This window comes from Tiliqua scincoides, chromosome 1 (assembly GCF_035046505.1).
Source record: "Tiliqua scincoides isolate rTilSci1 chromosome 1, rTilSci1.hap2, whole genome shotgun sequence".
Lineage (NCBI taxonomy): Eukaryota > Metazoa > Chordata > Lepidosauria > Squamata > Scincidae > Tiliqua > Tiliqua scincoides.
The window spans coordinates 232,906,034-232,921,041 of NC_089821.1; the positions used below are offsets into that span (position 1 = coordinate 232,906,034).

The following is a 15,008-nucleotide window of genomic DNA, read 5'->3' on the forward strand; positions in this document are numbered from 1 at the left end:
TGAAAAAATGTGTTTGGTTTTTAGTGATGTGTTTTACTGCTACAAATTAACCCATAATAGCCCTTTGGTTTTTAAACATTCTTTGTTACATCATTCTTTTTTATTTTATACTGTATGAAATTTCTCTATTTAGCATTTTTGTGCTTCAGTTTTAAACATAAAGAAAAGAATCTTAATTCATTTGTTGAATGTGGAAGCATCCGATGTATTAAACCTAAGTTATCTTGCACACATAGATTGTCATAAGCTCTCATTAAATATAAAATGCAGTATACATAAATCAGTGTATAGCATTGCTACATGATGCAAACAATCACCATATAAGACTTATTTATACCAGACTGGAAACATTTTTTTCCTGGCAAATATGATTTTTAATATCATTATTTTTAAACCTAAATCATGTTGTGAATCATATAAGATTTATATTTTACCTTGCTATCATCTGGATCTAACTATAAGAACTGGATATCTCAAGCAATCACTATCCTTCAAATTCGTATGGGACTTTTAAAACTTGGAGCCATTGATGAGCTGTGTGTGATTATGAGAATGGCACACTTGAGTGGTTGTGTTATGAGTACATAAAGGCCATCAATTTGAATTTTGTTCAAGCCACACACTTTTTCCCCCAAGTATATCTACTTTGGCTGAGTGGAAAATTCATTACCAAAATCTGTTAGCTTGACCTAAACATTCAGTGTGTTCTGCCTTCAGGACAGCATCAAGCTGCTAATCTGAGATCAAAGAACTAAACCAATGCAGCATAATTTTAGCAGGCTTGTAGAAGAAAATTGTTTAAGGAATACTAGATAACAAGTATAGCATGATATATCCCATAGTAGGCATCTGTTTCAGAAACTACACAAAAATAACTAAATACCCTGGCATATCTTTAGGTACATAGTCTATAATAGTTTACATACTGTGTTTCTAAAGTACGTGTTTCTTGTGATGTAATCTCTCTTTAAATAGTGGATATTTAAATACCTGTGTGTTTACATCTGTCTCATTCCATAGTGTGGATACATCTGTATGCTTAAATTTCAGTTTCTGTGTGGTATATCTTGGTGATATTTCAGGATGCACACTATGATGTTTTGCAAGTACCAGTTAGAGACAGAGACTGCACAGCAGTTCCACAGCAAATAACCACTTTGGGTATTTATCAGTAATTGGGATCTTTCCACTGGCCTTATGTGAACTCCGAGTAGTAGTAAAATTTAATTACCAACCCATTTGGCAAAGTACTTTAAGAGGTATCACATTTCCTGTTGGTTTTGCTTTAGTTGCCATGCTTTCTATCACTCAAGGTATCTTGAAATCTTCTTTTCCATGTACAGAATTTTAAGAGTTTAGATGAAAGTAACATGTATCATCATTGCAGACCTATTAAGCTAAATGTAAATTCAGGCTCCACCATACTTAACAATGTTTTGTTATGCTAGGGCAGGGCTTTTCAGACTGGGGCATCGTGACGCTCCAGCCTGTGGGCCCTGACCCGTTTTCCCTTAAGGGGCAGGGGCAGTCAGGAGGCAGGGAGGAGGCAGTGGCGCGATCCCCAGGATTGTACCACTCAGGAGGGCTGCCGGGGCTTAGGTACGCTTACCAGAGCCTCCTGCAGCCTCCCTGGGAGTGCGGGGAGCCCTGCGCCGCTGTCTGCAGGGTTCCCCGAAGCTTCACAAGTGAAAGTGGAGTGATCATGTGGAAGCGGAGCGTGATCGCTCCACTTTCACTTTTTAAGCATCGGGGAGCCCTGCGGACAGCTGCGCAGGGCTTCCCGCACCCCTGGGGGGCTGCAGGAGGCTCTGGTAAGTGCACGCAAGCCCCTGCAGCCCCCCGGAATGGCTTGATCCTGGGGATTTCGCCTCTGCCTTCCCCCCGCCCCTGCAAGAACTTACTGTGGCTTTCAAACTCCCTGGGAGTTTGAAAACCGCAATACTAGGGGTTTGTATGAAAGTAATGTTAGTAAGGAACATGCATATTTTTTACCCCTTCCTCTGAAATGGAGATTTCTGTGTTGTTATGGTTGCCTAGAAGAGCACAAAAAGGGCTAATTTCTTCATTTTTTAAATTCATATTCTGCCAGGCAGCTTACCTGTAGGCTCTGTTGGTAGCTAAGCACAATATTTACCAGAAATCAGCTTGCCCAGAGTTTTTGCTTTTCCTACTGCAGTCTGCAACATATATTCCGCTCTATTGTTTTTGGACTCTAATCCTAAAAAGTGAATTGAGAACAAAGTACCAAAATAGCTTTGAAGGTATTTTGTTTTTCTATAATTCTGCACTCCTCGAGGCAGGTCTCTGTCTCATGCTGATCAGGCCCATTGTTGAGGAAGGCATGCATGTTTTGGTGAACACTCCTCTAGTTGCATTCTGTTATGCATCTTTAGTTGGGTCACAGTCTTGCATTGGGCTGTGTGCATCTACTGCTTATTCTTATGTTGCTTATGTTGCTGAAGTCGGCACTGTCAACTAGACTTGTGATGCTTTTTTTTTTTAATTACCGTGTTATGTCAGTTTGGTTATATAAGTTGTTCAATAAATTCCTTGGACTATAAAAAGTTGCACAGGTTAATGCTGTATGATTCTGCTGTTTCCCTTGCCCTGAAAACAAAATGTGAGTGGGTTTCATCAACTAAGCAATATTTCTTTCATTATTTTCTTTGACCCTGGGGAAATGCATGAACACTTTTTTCTCAAGTCTTGTAAGACCTTGAAAATCTTTGCTCTCATTACCTTTAAACACCAAGTATGGCTGAGTATTAAGTGCAACTAAAACTATATGGTCTTGAACTTAATTGAGCAGCTTTTTTTGACGCACCAGTAATACATTAAGAGTGCATTACTATTGGGAAGTAAACCCCATGGAATAAAATGTTACTTTCTCCCAGGTAAATGTGTGTGAGATTCACTTTTCTGGGAGTAAGTCCCAATGAACTCCATGAGGCTTACCTGAGGAGACATGCATAGGCTTGCATTGTAAGTCTCCTTGTTCAACTGTTGCATATTTTTGGTAGATTTAAAGCAAGAGTTAAAACACTTCTGTGATGACATAAGACAAGAGGAACCTCAAAGGAGAAATACTGGGGAGCCACTGAACCAGAGAACACCAGCCTTTCTTACTGTCTCATAGCCATAACAATTGCAATTACTTGCCTTAAAAGTTGTTGTAATCTATACCACAGTGTGTACCGTGACAAATGCAGTATAATGCTGAGCATCATAAATAAGCTACCCAAAATGGTGAAATAAAACATACATGAAATTGTCTTTGAAAGGCTGAGTTTCAATAGAGTTGGCTGTCAAAATATCAGTCCCCTGTTAACAAAACTAACAGAATACCAAAATATCTACCATTTTGTCATCTATTGGAGTTTCATTTTTAAAATAGCCATGTGATATTCCAGGCAGTTCATTTCTGGGAGATTATTGTATTTCTCAGGTGGCTGAAATAATTTGCCCTTCAGCCTTATGCCTCACAACACACTTGAGGCAAGCAATAATCCCCAGCAAAGCACTGCCTGCCTTGTCTTATTGCTTAATTATTATACCTATTTAATGCTACTTAGAATATTGTCAGCTGTTAAGGAAAGGTAATTATCACTAGTCAAATGACACACACTTTTTTGGCTGCCTTACGGATACACATTTTACTGGTACCTTGATACATAATGAAGCCTGATAGCAAAACTTTTGCTTGTCTCTTCTTCAAGCCCCAGCTGTTTCCCTGCTAAATTCATCCCATCTGTCTCCCCTTCCGTAAGGCTGTAGGCAGTATAGCATAAGTACAGAAGCAGTTCAGTGCTATTTTGGATAAACATAGCTGAAGTTTGAATCCTTGCCATTTGCAATGCACACATTTTGTTTTACTGCTGTAAAGAGAGCTGTCAAAATAAAAACTACATGGATAATTCACTGAAATGCAGTCAAATGTAAGGAAGATGAAAAAGGAAAAATATATATACTTAGGGTCAATTTGGATACATGCAGACTTCTGCAATGGTTGACCTCATCACAGCAGTGGATCCTAATATATGTCAGTGCATACAGAAAGCAATATATGTGATCAGTATAAGGGGTGTCTTGTCCCCAGAGCACAAGGATTTACAGTAATGTATTATGAGTGATAGTAGTAAATCACATAATTTAATTGGGCTTTCCCTCAATCTTATAATGGATTGGCGTCAATCCAAATCAACAACAATACCCATGTTTTCATCTCATTGTCCCAGGAAATGGGAGGTATTACAACTATTATGTACATACCCATTTTCTTCTTCCCACTTACTGTTATATTGCTAATTGTTTTTTGGAGTCAGTTTGATATCCCAGGAGGCAAATTGGCTGAATGATTTATAACATATTGAGTAATACAGTGATTCTGCATTTAGTTATTATTTCTTTAGAAGGAATTTGCTCAGTAGCCACTATAGCAGTGGTTCTCAACCTTTTAGCCCTAGGACCCACTTTTTAGAATGAGAATCTGTCAGGACCCATCGGAAGTGATGTCATGATCAGAAGTGACATCATCAAGCTGGGAAATTTTTAACAATCCTAGGCTGCAATCCTACCCACACTTACCCAGGAGTAAGTCCCATTTACAATCATTGTTAAAAACATATACATAGTAGCCTGTTAGAAGTACAGATGTGTAACATTTTCCCAAATGAGTCACATACCATAGTAGCATCAAGTCTAATTTATAGAAAATGAAATATTGAAATGAATGGGGACTCACCTGAAATTGGCTTGCGGCTCACCTGGTGAGTCCCAACCCACAGTTTGAGAAACACTGCACTATAGTATACTTCACCTTGAAGCAGAGATTCAGATTTCAGTTTACAGTCCTTGCTGAAACATATAGATTCCTTAGAATTTTAGTTTCTAGGGGCTTTAAGTTGCAACCTTAAATACACTTACGAAGAAGCAAGACCGATTGAAAATATTGCATCTTCTAAGGAAACATGCACAGGATTGTTTGGTTACTTTCTTTGTTAACCTTGTGGGAATTTTTGCAACATAGCTTTTCTTTATTCAGTTATTTGGTGATTATTACACAGTTCCTCTATGTATAATTTTTGGTTGTAATCTCATCCCAGTCACATGAATATATTCTTCTCTCTTTCCAGTTGGGATGATCCTCGTAAAATCTTAGAAGCCAAATTTTACATTTGACCCGTTTATTTGACTTGTTGATATACTGCTTTTAATGGTAAAATTTTCTTAAAAATAGAAACATAAAAGAAGAATTTCTAGTGTTTATTTTAGTAAAAAGACAAAAGCTGTAAAACAAATGGCAGCAGGATAAAACAATTTGATTTGTTTTATTTAACTATTTGCATAAAACAGGGATTTATAAAACCAGCTAAGAGTCCTTAGAACAGCAACCATCAAAACACCATCAAAACACCTACTACACCAGATTTAGTAAAAATATCTTTACACTCTCTTGAAGCAGCCAGTGAAACACAGAAACCTGTGGAGTAAATTCCATAAAATGTGGTGCCTCCACTGTAAAGACCTTATCCCTGGTACTCAAGAAGCAAATCAGTGTTATAGGCAGGTCAGAGGCCAGAGTCTAAGATCTAAATCTAAATGTCCAGGTAAGGCAATCTTTCAGATAACTTCGCACTAGACCATTTAGGGCTTAGGCAGAACAATCTAAACTGGTATTGTGCTGGCCCAGTAGTGTCACAAAGGTGCTATAAGGCATGTTTGCGCTGACTCGTGAGCAGGGCACGCTGACACAATGCTGTGTGCCAGCCTCCAGATGCCAGGTCCTGTCTCACACAGGCTGGAACAGGTGGGCAGCACAGGGGGTGGGAGAGGGTGACAAGAGAGTGGAATGGAGGCAGGGAGGGGGCGTTTTTTGATGGGGAAGGGTGGAACGGGAGACAGATCAAGCCCACGAGAGAGTGGGATTGACCTCTGCAGTGCAGGCAAAATCCTAACTCCTACTTCCAGCCCAATCAGCTTTACATGGCCTGCTTGGATTTACGCCAGTGAAATAGCTGTTGCAGATCTGAATATCCCTATGGGGTGGCTGGAGCTTGACATGGGGTAAGGGCGAAAATGTCCTCTTACTCCAAAGTGGCCTCCTACTGGCACCTAACTTGCACTGGTTACAGTGCAGGCCTCTTGGCCTGGCTGTTCCAGCACAAATTAGGTTTGCACTCTCAAGGTGATGATAACCAATGCTTTGAATTGGGTCCAGAAGCAAAATCTTAAACAGGGCAACTGATTTAAAAAATGTTATATATGCAGATTGCTTTGTACTTATCAGCAATGTAGCCTCCACCTTCTCGGCAAGCTAACCTTCTAAATTGTTTTGAAAGGCAGCCCTATAGAAAATGCATTGCAAAAATACATTCTAGATGTAGCCAATGCACGGATAACCATAGCTAGATCCTGCCTAAAGGATCATTAGGTCATTCCTATATGAATCTCTGGTCATAGATGTATCTTTAGTGTATAAATAAGCAGGTGTGTGATCATGTTTGTGTCTATGTGTAGTTCAATGAAGCTTCCAGGAAGCGGCACTTACTGCAGCCAGCAGACAACAAGCTTGTGCCTGGCAGAGTAGGTGTCACTGGGTGGAGTGTGGAGTTGGAACACTGAGTGAGCAACTTCTGTCAACATTCGAATTAGCGGCAAGGTGCATGGTTGGAAGGAGGTACAAAGGAAGGTGAGAGGGTAGGTTGAGGGGAAGGAGGAAAGCAGAGCAGTGGGAGAGGGAGGAGAGTGGAAGGAATAGCATACAGAGGGGAGGACAGTTGGGCGAGTGCAGAGGGAAAAGTTGAGAGACTGGAGGGAAGAGAGCAGATCAGAGAGAAGCAAGGGGGAGAAGGACAGGTCAGAGTGAACTGAGTGGGGATGAATGAGCTGAAGCAAAGGTAGAGAGGGGTGACTGAACTGGAGCCAAACAGGATTCAGGAACAAGGTAGAGCAGAGCAAGAGGCTCTAGGGCAGAGTGGAGTGAAGATGACAAGGGAAAAGACAGAAAGGATAGTGGCTGGAGCTGGGTAAAGATTGGGAAGAACCAAAGTTTAATAAAGAACAGGAAGTATGGGGTTATAAGTGACAAAGAAATCAGACAGGAGGAAGACCAAGCAAGGAAAGCAGAGGACAAGGGGAGAAGGGAGACTGCTTCCTAACAGGGGAGAGAAAGGAGCAGGCACTGGATGGGGCCAGGAGGCAGATGGCCGGCAGAGCAGGCAAGAAAGAGAAGCAGGAGGCCAACAGCCCATGGGCCATGGGACCAGATGAGGTTCCTATGGCAAATCCTTTGATCCTCAAGGAGGGTGACTGGGCAGTAGGGCCTTTCTGTGTTGGAGGCAGAGTAAAGGAGGGAAGATGGTCAATGACAGAGCAGGCAGATCTCATCTATGACTTCAGTGACTGCTCTTAAACTATGTTCAAGGAATTGTGAGTGTCACAACAATTTTCTTGACCAGGGTTTCACATGTTATTCCCCAATCCATTCAACATGAACCTCACCCTGTGGGAGGAGGTAGAGCAGCCATTTTCAACCACTGTGCCATGGCACACTGGTGTGCTGCAGATGGTCTGCAGGTATGCTGTGGGAATTTGGGGGAAGATAATTTGTTAATAGGGCCACTGAGGGATGGGAGCCTCTGTGGCCAGTGGGTTGTGCCTTGTCAATTGTCAAAAAACTGATGGTGCGCTGACCATTTGAGTGCCTTGCCAGGGTGCCATGAGATGAAAAAGGTTGAAAATCGGTGAGGTAGAGGGAGGGGCAGAGGTGACACTGAACATCACCTTTCTCAAACGTCTTCATTTTTCTGTGTTTTCCAGAGTGAAAGTGTGACTGTTTACTCAGAGTAGTAATTTTTTTTACACATAGAAACCTGAGATTTCCAATTTCTCATTGGTTTTATATGACTAAATTTGAGTCAGCAGAGTTTTCAGATGCATTGGTGGGATCATGGCAGGCAGCATATACGAGTACATTCAGTATACTGCCTTCAGTTTCTCTGCTGATGCTGTTACATCAGGCAATAGTAAACTCTTATCTAGCTCATCCAGAGTATTGTTTGCATCAGCTGAAATATAATTTATGTCCAGGAATAAGGCAGACTCCCTTGGAAAAACACAGTTTCTGTTTTTGACCAAGGAATTAGGGAATCATGAGGTGAAAGATGCTAATTCTAACAGCAGGCAGCTGAAGAACAGGCTGTGATACAGAAAACTGTCAGATTCTTTTGAGATGACATTAGAAGCTAAGGTAGGCTGAGCATGAGAACCAGTGGCTTGATGTAAAGGGATTGTTCTTCTAACAACCATATGTGAACCAGAAATCCAGGCTCCTGCTGCATCCAGTCGCATAGCACAACATCATCATCTGAACAGAAATCTCCAAATGTTCAAGCATTGCTTTCAGAACAGGGATTTCTTTTGAAAATCCAGTTTAACCCATTTGTTTTGACTGTAATATTTTAAAAGAAAGCATCCTTTCAACAACATGTGTTCTACTTGCAAATATTTTACATTCTTTTAAAGCTCTTTATGTAGAGTTGCCTGTTTTGTTTAAAATTTATTTGAGATTATATGGATAATGTATAAATGATAAAAATTGTATATAATGTGTATTATATTTTCCAGACCTTAGGTAAAATGGCTTCATATTTACAGTATCAATATGGCACATTGTTCCAAGTGAAGTGATGTCTATTTAAGCCACATTCAGCACATTTTTAGAGCTACATAATTAAGCTCTCAACAGTCAGAAAGCCAAACCATAGCATTGAAGGAATGAATTCTAGATAATTTTATTTTTGGACATTTAAAAATATATTGACTGTTACAGAAATCATTTATCAAGTTATATATTGGGAAGGATAGAACTAAAGTTTTGACAAACTTGTAGGCGAACACACATTTTGTCTGTGGTAGCTTAACTTAGCTGGTCAAAGTTACCTGTTTTGAATGCTGCTTCAGAGCTTTTACATTTTGGTGAATGTCTTTAGTCGTTTCTACCCTCCGCAGGAGGTTGAGTCCTAAGAGACAAAAAAAAGTGTACCCTTGCTTTCAAAAGATAGTGTTCAGAAGATATTGTTTTATCGTTGTGCTTGATAGACCTGAGCCTGTGTAGCAGAATGTAGGAGAGAAGGCACTCACTTAGGCTTAATGGACCAAGCCATCAACCCTTTTACTACATTTCAGTATACTTCTGTTTAAGCCATTTCTGCCCAACATTGCATATACGTAACAGGAATCAAATGTGTACACCTTTGGGCTGGGCAGAAATGGGTTAACCTAGAGAGTACTGCACCATAATGTTCCCTACTTCTTCACTGAATGCAGACTTTTGAAAAGTGTTTGTAGCAGCAAGAAAAAAAAGAGATGATCTAGCTATAGTGACTAAGGGCGCAATCCTAACCCCTTTTCAGCACTGACATAAGGGCAATGCAGCTCTGAGGTAAGGGAACAAACATTCCCTTACTTTGAGGAGGCCTCTGTGAATGACACCCAATGGCAGGATGCAGCACATGCCCCATTGGCACCTCTATGCCAGTGCTGGAAAGCACTGACATAAGGGGTTAGGATTGTGCCCTAAGAGAATGAACTGCCACTCCAGACTTCTTACTCTGAACCTCTCCTCTGCTGACAACTCACAAGGTGACCTTAGGCAAGCCACTCCTTCCCAGCCTCAGCTCTGCAAATGATATATAAGGTTAATACAACTGTATTTACCTTAAGTTGTAAAAACGACATCATGCTCATGTAGCATTTACATGCAAAGGGCTATACAAATGTTACGCATTGCATATTCAGCGATGTTCTTCAGCAACTTAGAATTGTGCTGCGTAGTGTGGCTACCATGAGGGGTGCCACTACAAATCGCTTTACTGTAGCGGGCACTCTACCATAATAGCTATCATCGCAGTATGAGATTTCCTGCTTCTATTCAGTGGCATTGGCTCAGGCCTTCTGAGAGGAATTTTATCAGGAGATGCAAAGTTTCTATTTGGCACCCTCCCAAAGGGGAGCAGAGGGGGCCAAACAGAGAGGGGAGTTTGGAGGGGAAGGGTGGCAATGGAGATGGAGAGAATGGGAGCAGGAAGGGGACAAAATGAGGAGGGGGGAAGATGGTGACAGCCTGAAGGGTTTTTGGAGTTCAGGTCTACTGGGCTTCCTGATGTGGAACCAGCTCTACCTACCTGCACTGTGTCAGCTGCCAGATATAGTAATACAGAAAACTACTCCTAAGTCTCTCTAAAATCTCTTAAATATGAAAAATAATTACAGGAAATTTGCATCATCATATTTAGGTTTACACTAGAATAGAAAGTGTCCTGTGTGTACCAAAACATCTGCAGCTGTAGTCCCACAGCTATGTCCCTGAGATCCTATACGCTCCTTCGTGGAAAGCCGGTTCCCAACCCAAACAGCTACTGTAGCAGGCCAGTTTCCTCCCTGGTTTGACACTGTGTTAAGGGGTTTCATGTATGCATTCCTCAACCTGGTGCATATGGCTTGTGGCAGCAACCACCTCCATGCATTCACAGTAGCAACCCCAGCATCCCACATGGGCAGCCAATTTGGGTGAGCTCGACTTAAACAAACAAAAAGCTAGTGCATGGCACTAGGCAATTTCCATCTGCTGACTTTCTTCAGCAGTGTAAAGGAATTCCCCTTACATTCTGCACTTCCCTTTTAAATATTTATATTTTATTGTTTAAAATCTAGTCCCAAATATTTTGTTCTAGCAGTGAAAAACAGATTCTCTTCTTGTTTTGTCTTCACTCAAACTAAAATAATAATTGGCATTAAGCATTTACCTCTAAAATGTACTTAGTTTCATTTAATTATCTGTGCAGCGCAATTCAGACTGCATGTTGGGCCAGTGCAAGTTCCTTGCGCTGACCCAGAAGGGTTACATAAGCCTCTGCGCCGATGGAGGCATTGAGTCTTGTGTCAACCGAGCTTGGCCAATGCAAGACTCTGGGGTGGGCAGGGTGGAGGCGGGAGGGAGGCCTTCGAAGGTGGGGGGAGGGCAGGTGGGTGGGGTGTGGGAGGCGGGGCTGGGTTCCAGCAGTTATGCTGGATCCCAGCCCCGTTCCTGGGGAGTTTTGAGCGGCTTCAACCCCCTCCGCTCTTCTTGGACTTGCACCACCTCAGGAGGTGGCACAAGTCCGAGGAGACCCATAGGGGCCAGGGTGTCTTACCTCTGGCTGAGCCACTTTGGGTCCCTATCCTGTGCTGGATACAGTGCAAGCCTCTTGGCTTGCCTGTTGCAGCACAGGATAGGATTGTGCCCTAAGATACACATTTTAAAACTGGGTGAGGTCTTTTTGAAGACTAGCAGCTCGTTATCCCTTTTCATAAAAAATGACCTGAGGAAGTCAAGTGGCAATTAATCAGCAAATAAAAATTGCAATAATCAACCAAATATCTAAAATTCTTCCAAGTATACTTAGTTGTATCAGTTTGCAAAAAAGTAGTATTTGTCTTCAGTAGCATCCTTCCACTGTAATGGTCAAGTATTGTGTATGTCTTTTACTCCACAGTTCTAAATCTGCTACTTTGTGTCTTTCATTTCAATGGGCCTGCCTCTGGATCATGTAATTAAAATGTATGTGTTTTAACCCTAGCTATATTTATATATTTATAAATATTTATATATTTATTTATATATTTATATTATATGTGTGGTTCCCAAGTGGTCCCAAGCATTGTTTAAGTAAACCAGCACTGGCTTAGCTTCAGCGCTGTTGTGTCTTGTGCCTTCAGACTATGCTGTAGAACCTTTTCTTTTGGATATGTGTATTGAAAGAAAGACGATACTGAGAGTTCTATAAGGAAGTTTCTGGAATTTAACTATGAAAGGTTATGAGCACTTCAAAAACTAAAAATGTGAATCTTAAAACATATGGCTCCTGAAATTGTTCAAGATCTGAAAAATGAATGTATAGGTACTTGAACTCATGCTCAATTTCTACATGTCAAATGGGAAAGAATTTTCACATGCTCCAAAGGGGAGCATGCACAAGTAGGATTTTGCTCTGGGCATCCTGATCTAGTCCAGGGCTTTGGCTGCTGCATTGCACAAGAAAAGGTTTGGATAGCAAGGCTTAAAGAAATATCCAAAGCTTCTAAACATTTCTTTCATTCATCCTTATACACTAAACAACACTATACAAGTAGATTACTCCTTATCCAGACATCTGAAATCTAAACTATTTTGTCTAAAACTTAAAAAAAAAAAAAACTCTTCCTGTAGTGTGAACCCTAGAAGGTCTTCTTTCCACATACAGTACAGGTACAGGTTGTAAGGTCTATTCTGTGCTCTGTGGTGTGCACCTGTACAGACATTGTTGAAAAATGTCAAAGAGGTCAGCAGACACCTGTATGGGTAACAGTGAAAAGAGCAAGAGAAAGCGTTTCTCATTATGCAATTATTCCAATATCCACAAATCCAAAATCCAGACACCTTCCTGTCCCAAGCAGTCCTAATAAGGGATACTCAATTTGTACTACACTCTGCAATGCTAAATTGTCAGCACAAAGTTGCTAGAGGATCACAGTTAGCCCATGGCCATGAAGTTGTCATGCTGAGAACCATGTTCTGTTGATCTCCTTTTCTACTCATTCCTTTCTGCAACTGCTTTACAGTGGCTTAGCTAAGGGGGTGCAGAGGGTAGCAGTTGCACCAGGCATCAAGCTTTAGGGGGGGCAACAAGCTGAGCTTGACACTAGTGACCAAAATTGTGAAAATCTTGGTATGTATGAATAATGCCATCATGTTATATATCATTGGAAAGGTAATTTAATGAGGAATGCAATGAAACAAACTACACTGGAATATCTGTGTTCTATCAAAAGTTATGACCAATTAACCTGAAAATGAAAACACAACTGTCTTGTGGAACAAAAAGTGGATTTGCTTAACTCCAAACTGACCTATGAGGCTGATGGTTCTGAGTGCCAATGAGATATTATTATGATACAGCATGGAACCAATAACTTTTAATTTATTTCCTTAATTAAATTTGATTTTATCTTGCAGGGGGTCTGCAAAATCTTCTTTGACCCTGGGTAGTGGATAGATGTCTTAGCTATGCCACTGACTGGGGGGGAGGCAGCAGACCAAGTGGGTGGTGTGCTCCTGGGGGGATGAGGTGGGTTCCTCCCAATTTTCACATTTTAAAAAGCCCGAGCATGACATCACTTCCGGTTGTGATATCACTTCCAGGGCAACATTTTGAACTTTGCACCGGGCTACACGATCATTAGCTATGCCACTGCTGCTTTACATGCGACTTGTGTACTGCATAAGGGTTTTGGTAGGGACAACAATATAAACATGTACTGATAGGGGAGGAAGGCTCACTCCTAGCTCTGGAGCAGAAAAACAACAACGTATTTCCTGAACAGAACCACTGGGAATCTGTTGCCCAGTCCCTCTGTAGTGTGCACAGGATTGATTTCTGGATGCTCTAATTCTGAAAACCTAAGATTGAACCACAGTTTGACTCATATGTGAATAGTCTGTTCTTGTGGTATTGGTGTATTTTTAATATGTGAAATTAATTTTTTTAAATAAAAAAGTAGTATTCCCCCCCCCCCCCCCCCAAGCAACTAATGGGATTTTCTTCAACTTGCCAGAAACATTCATTTCCAGGCAGAGAACAAGCATGGACAATTTCACACTTAACGATGAACATTTCAGAAAGTTCTGAGTGCTGGAAAAGGAAGTGTTATACTGAAAATTACAGCTGGCACTATTTATCAATCAATATTCATTTGAACAGTTAGCTGTTGATCTAAGGGAGTAAATGCCATCCTGTCAGAAGGGAGAGCCTTCTTTCTTTACTTCTGATGAGAGAGTGACTTCTTTGTGTGATACATGTACAGTTTATAATTATTCTGCTATGTGTTCAAGTGGATTTTTAGTACAATGGTTCTGTACCTACTTATGCACACAGCAGACATGCTGAGCATGAAAATTCATTGAACATCATCTGCATGACTGCTGGTGTTAAGGGAGAAGGATGCTCTCATTTGTACTTTGACTCTCATGAGTATCTGTCTACCTCTCTCTAGGTTTATTGCTTAGTCCTTAAGGAAACAGTTCTGTGTATTGGTGTGTGCACACACTTATTTGCTTGCACATGGTGAAGGTCAGGTAGGCTGACACAATTCCCAGGATTTTTAGAGTTCCATCGAAGTTGCTCAAGTATACCCATATAGATCTGAGACCTGCCTGTGCTAATGTATGTTTCTATAGAAGTGCTTTAAGTCAAAGACACAAGCCCAAGAGCAGGAGGAAGCTGGCCCAGTTTCAGTGGTCCGAGTTGGGAGAAGGGAGGAGTTCTAAGAACAAGTTGCTGCCTTCTCTGTACAAGCTTCCTGAGCAGATCTCTTAGCAACTCTCTAAAGCAGTGTTTCTCAAACTGTGGGTCGAGACCCACGAGATGGGTTGTGAGCTAATATCAGGTGGGTCCCCATTCATTTCAATATTTTATTTTTAATATATTAGACTTGATGCTATCCTGGTATGTGACTGCATTTGGGGAAATGTTACAGGCCTGTACTTTTAACAAGCTACTGTGAATATTCTTTTAACAATGATAGTCAATGGAACTTACTCCTGGGTAAGTGTGGACAGGATTGCAGCCTAGGATTGTGAAAACTTTTCCTGCTTGATGATGTCATTTCCAGTCATGACATCACTTCCGGTGGGTCCTGACAGATTCTCATTCTAAAAAGTGGGTCCTGGAGCTAAATGTGTGAAAACCACTGCTCTAAAGCATTGAGCTGAAAGCTTGAAATGTTGTATATGAATAGTACTGTATATACAGCAGACAGGTCTTGGGGTGGGCCATAACTTTTTAAGATACTGTTTCAACAGAAGAGTTGAATAGTTTGTAGTGATTCCATATGGAATATAAATTTTTCACAATTAAAATGTATGACAGCAGTTTAAACAATATACAAACATTAGCTGTAGCTAACAGTTTGCACCCAGTAGTCATCATTAC

The 15,008-nt window shown here is 41.0% G+C and overlaps 1 protein-coding gene and 1 long non-coding RNA gene across 5 annotated transcripts in view; one reads left to right on the forward strand and one right to left on the reverse strand.

The window, feature by feature from the left end:
- Positions 1–15,008, forward strand: part of SDCCAG8 (SHH signaling and ciliogenesis regulator SDCCAG8) — a 150,644-nt gene that overhangs the window by 105,656 nt on the left and 29,980 nt on the right. The window lies entirely within an intron of this gene.
- LOC136641590 (uncharacterized) overlaps positions 1–15,008 on the reverse strand; it is a 52,500-nt gene that overhangs the window by 33,932 nt on the left and 3,560 nt on the right. Inside the window, exon 3 of one of the 2 annotated variants that reach the window (XR_010793885.1) lies at positions 8,806–9,020. The exons of the other annotated variant lie outside the window; for it this stretch is intronic. This is a non-coding gene — a long non-coding RNA (uncharacterized lncRNA). Of the gene's footprint in view, positions 1–8,805; positions 9,021–15,008 lie in introns of those variants that run through there. 2 annotated transcript variants of the gene reach the window in all.